Here is a 5,350-nt window from a genome sequence, read left to right on the forward strand (position 1 = left end):
GACGCTCTAACTTTCTCAATTTATTCTTAAGCCTTAAAACGACGACTCAAATACATCCAAACTTAACATATGACCTTAAAATACATTCATAATTATTTCTTAAACGTAAACTTATGCTTCTCGACTAATTTCTCAATTCGTTTTTTAAACTTGGACATGCATCCCAGTTTAACGCATATGAACTCGAAACTTAACAAAACTTTACCATACTTGAACCATAGCTTAATAAAACCTAGCTAAACCATATTCAACCCAGTTCAAGCCAATAAAGACCCATATACAAGCCTAGGAAGCTACTGAAATTTTCTGAACCAAACCCTAACCCTAATTGGTTCAATCCCTAGCTTGCCTCGAATCCAGACCCTTATCCACCATGTCCAGACCTTATTTGACCCTCCTAGGACCTAGACCAAACCCAAAACATGTTGCTGGACAGAACCTAGCGGCTCTAGAGGCCAACACCTCAACCCGTCACCCTCTAAGCCATACGCGGCCCCAAGCTCACGCGATCACCATAGCCATCGTCACAACCACCGTTCAGCCACCCTAGGACCATCACACAACCCCCTTAGGTCTCCTAGTCATGCCCTAACAGCTTTTTGAAGTCGTGGCCCTCAAGGACTCCTAGCCGGAAAAAACCTAGTCCTCAAAACATAATATTTTCGTTCAAGCTAGTTGCCCTCCTTGTCCAGCCTTCAACCATGCTCCTAAGGGTCCTTAGACATGTGGAAAAACATCCCTTCAAGTTTCCATACCATGGCATCCCCTTTGTGCATCATTAGGAAGGGTGTTTTAAAAAAATAAAATCCTAGTTTTATGAATGTTTAGCCATAAAAACGAAAATAAAAGTGGTGCGTCATATTCCTCATGAAAACATAATTAATATGCATACACTACAACAAAAATGGTTTTCGCAGCAGCTAAATGTTTTATGCATGTTTAACTATCGTTTATATAATTTATTAATAGCACACATAAATGCATGCTGCAGATGTTACTATCTGCATCATGCTTTTAATACACGTCGTTATTTCTGTCAAGTGCAACAAGATTAACAGTGCACATATGGGTGCACGCCGTTAAAAGTAATATTTGCAGTGTGCTTTTAATGCACGTTGTTGATGACGTGCTGCGGAAAATCACTTTTATTGTAGTGATAATATGGTGTTAAATATGTTCGAAGGAATATTAAGGCACGAAAACAACTTGTGATGCGAGGGACGTCGACGAGGGGAGACCTTGCTGAAATTTACTTCAATATTCAAGTGAGTTTCCTTCCAAAATCGTGGGTGTGTGCATGTGTTTTTCTGCTAGGAAGAGTCCTAGTATTATTAAAGGGGAACAGGCGAGAGTTGTGGGGTTTTGGGGAAGGTTTATTAGCTTTTTATTCTAGTTAAAACACATGGTACAAGCTTGAGCCCATTAGCGAAGTGTAATAGGCCTATTAGGCCCATTAGTTATTATTTAAAATATTTATTTAAGAAAGGTTGTCAAAATATTAGCTGAGTTCTCGAAAAGTCATATTTTTGTCGAAATTTGAACACCGTTTAAAAATACGACTCGGCGTATAAAAACAACTCAAAACGCTCCATTTTCGAAAATTTCATTTAAAATATACCACACATTAAACAAATAAAAATAATAATTTAATAAAATATTTTCTCTCATATGATCCCCGGTCTCCGTTTCTCGATCGCGTCTCGGATAACCTTTTAAAACACAGTTCCATGCATTTATGTAGGAAGGTACATTTTAAACATATAATCATGCATATCCTAATGAATTCATGCGACTAAAACTATTTAATTAGTCATTTTTCATTTTTCATTTTTCCTAGATTTGCATGCAGTTGGATTGCATCATCGTATTTTGGACCTTACAATTCCTCCCATCCTTATATGAAATTTCTTCCTCGAAATTTTTACCGAATAACTTCGGATAGCGACTCATCATCTCCCTTTCAGTTTCCTAAGTAGCTTCTTCCTCTGAGTGATTTAGCCATTTGACTTTGATCATTTGAATAACCTTGTTTCGGAGTCTTCTTTCTTGTCTACCCAAAATTTGAGTAGGTCTTTCCTCATATGACATAATCAAAGTCAATTGTAGAGGCTCATAATTTAGTAAATATGAAGGGTTCGACATGTAGTTTTGCAACATCGAGATATGAAACTGAAACGATCGGTTGGAAGGTGATAAGTGTTCAGAAGGGAGGGTTGAATAATCAGTCATGGATTATATATATTTTTCGAAGATTGGGTTCAGTTTAGTGACAAACTGACACTCGGTATCTCGTCAGTCGATAACAATTAGTTTAACTGAAAAACAGTTACGGAAGTAAACTGACTGAGAGATATAATAACTGACTGAAAATAATAATAACTGAAGTAAAATGCACATGGTTTGTTTATGGATGTTCGGAGAATATAACAACTCCTACGTCACCACTTCTATCACGAAGATAGGATTTCCACTAAAAGACTTTGATCGAATACAAGAGTTGTACTGACACACTTCAGTTTGGACTTAACACTGCCAAAATTGAAACTCTTAGTTCAAAAAAACTTACAGTGCGTGACTGAATTTAACACAACTGAATGAATCTATCAAAGATTTCAAACTGCTAACAAGCTCATAAATATAGCCTGGATTGCTACTGATATATCTGATAAGAGTGAGCTTTTCATATTTGAATATGAGTAGTGATTTTAGCAACGTAACAGCAAGCTTGAATAGAATAGTTGTTCGTGTTGTTGATTCTGTCTTTCAGCTACCCTCTTCACCTATTTATAGGCTTCTCTTCCAACGGGAACAATAAATATAATTTGAATCCATATATCTGTTGATTTCCACGTCAATATTGTCTGACATTCGTACACTGTAGATTCTGAAATGCGGTGTTCCACTCCGAGTTGCAGTATGCTTTGTACTATTGTCGGTTGAATGTCGTTTTCAACTAATGATGTGTTGCAATAGCTTGTGTGTTCTCAACTGAATGTATCGACTGATTGGTTTACGACTGATCAGTCAGTTGACTTGAAAATTCATTTTCGCTCAACTGATCAGTTTCCAATTGATCAGTCAGTTGTAAATTCAGTTTAGCTAGTATCAGTTGCCTTTAATATTATGCACATTAATCTTCAGTTAGGCAACTGATAGTTGATTTGCAAAGCCTGGTTACTTGATCAGTTAGTTGCTTAGTTTGTCAAATCACTGAAATTTAGTTTCCAACAATTTCCCTCTTTTTGGTGATTGACAAAACTTGGAACTTAATAAACTGATCAGCTGAAGTAAAGAGAATACTCTAAAACATTGTAGATAACATATTTTTTCTAGTATACAGATTCGTACAAAGAAAAAAATATCCTTCAACTAATAATTGACAACAGTTGTTCTTCAGTTCTTATCTTCTCTTATTCCTTCATCAATCTAGCTGCTTCTCTCTTTTTGTCAAGCACATCGACTTTTCGAGATAAAATCATAACATCAGCTGCAATATCTTTGACAACAGACAATACAGTGGTTTGCAGCAAGTCGATTTTCTTTGAAACTGATGTCTCCATAGATTCTACTCGTTTGCTGATTGATTCTTGAGTTAGGGAGAGACTCTCAGCTAAGCATCTGTTCTTTTTAATTTCATCGATCGTAAAGGAGATAGAGGTCACAGCAGTTTGAATTGACTTCAGTTGCCCTGAATTGAATTCACTTGAGAAGTTCAGCTTCAGAGATTGAGCAAGTTGAGTGTTTTGAATTTCCTTGATTTCTTTCATTATCTTTGACATGTTGTCCTGAATCTCTTCAAGTACTAAGTCCATTTCTGAGAATGAATGAGGAGAAACAGGTCCAGATGGCCCTGATTCTTGTTCCTTGGTAGTTTGATCAAAGACCACCAAATTCATGTCAGAAACTTCCATTTCAACATGTATCAGCTCTTGTAGATTTTGGGGAGGAGAAGAGATAGTAGGAGGATCCAATGAGGAAGATGGTTCTTCAGTTTGTTGAACTATTGGTACTTCAGTTTGCATATTTTCGGTTGAAATTGAGTTCATTTGAGCCTCGTCTATAGAACTAAGAACTGAATGTTCAGTCACAACCACCGACTGAAATGGTTCATTAAATGCTTCAAAATTAGACATTTCGGCTTGTTCTTCAGTAGCTTCAGTTTGAACATCTACTGGTTTTTCAGTTGATGCAACATCTTCAGATGTTCTGACTGTTTCAAGCTGAATGTCAGTCGTAACTGACTCGATGACCTCATCTAGATTTGCCAATGTCAATTCAACTTTAGAGTAAAGCTGTGGATTATCAGTAGGAGGTGTAGAAATTGGTGATGTTGGAGCAACTGAAGTTCAAGGAACAGTTGCTTTTTGAGAAGAATTAGCAACGTCATGAGGAGATTCTGGAACTGAATCTTCAGTTGAGAAATATTGAGTGGCTGCTGGGATGATCAACTCTTGATCCATTTCCCAATGTTTGATCTCCGTTTGTAGTCTGATAAGATCCGTTTCCAGTTGAGCATAAACTGCTTTATCATTGAATGCGATTGGACTAGTCGGATCAAAGTTTTGCCACAGCTTAGCAACTAACTTCTGTAGTCTCTGTACTCTCATAAGATCGAAGAAATACTTCTTCCTTTCAAGAACTTGAGTAATGGTCGATGCCTTTACTGTCTTCATCACCACTTTTTCAAGATCAATAAACCTCCTCAGTTTGGATTTATTCTGAAGTTCTTTGGCAAAGACATGGGTCTTGAATCTGACACATTCATCAAAAATTTTGAGCGTCTCTGCTGAAAATTCATTAATCTCCTGCCAAACGAGATCAATATGCGTCTGTATAGCATTTGTAGGTCTGGGATCTTCTTGCATCTTTCCTTTGCTCTTTGGATCAGTCAGGATATGTGGAATGCTCAATCCTGAAGTAGTTTAATCGATACCTTCTCTGATCACTACTCCTTTTGGTCTGGAAAAAGGTAAATGACTATATCCGGAGATTTTGATCAGTGGAGTCGTAACTCCAACAAGCTTCTTCTTGTCACTAGATTCAGTGACTTTCTTCTGTGGCAGAATCTTGGAGAGAGGTAACTGATCCTCAGTTGAAGGTTCAGTTGGGATTGCTTTCAAAGGGACAGCCTTGATGGGCTGTTGAGTTTCTGATACAGTCACCCTATCAGTTGGGATATTGCCAACTATTGTAGTAGGCTTGGTCTTCAAAATCCGTGTTTTTTGATGATCTTTGGAGATAGAGTCTTCTCGGAGTTGGATTTAGTTACAATCAACTTGCGTTTGATTGTCTTTTTCTGAACAACTTTCTTCTTTTGGACTGATTTGGGAGCTTGTTCAGTCCCAATCTC

Source organism: Primulina eburnea, chromosome 12 (genome assembly GCF_022965805.1).
Source record: "Primulina eburnea isolate SZY01 chromosome 12, ASM2296580v1, whole genome shotgun sequence".
NCBI lineage: Eukaryota > Viridiplantae > Streptophyta > Magnoliopsida > Lamiales > Gesneriaceae > Primulina > Primulina eburnea.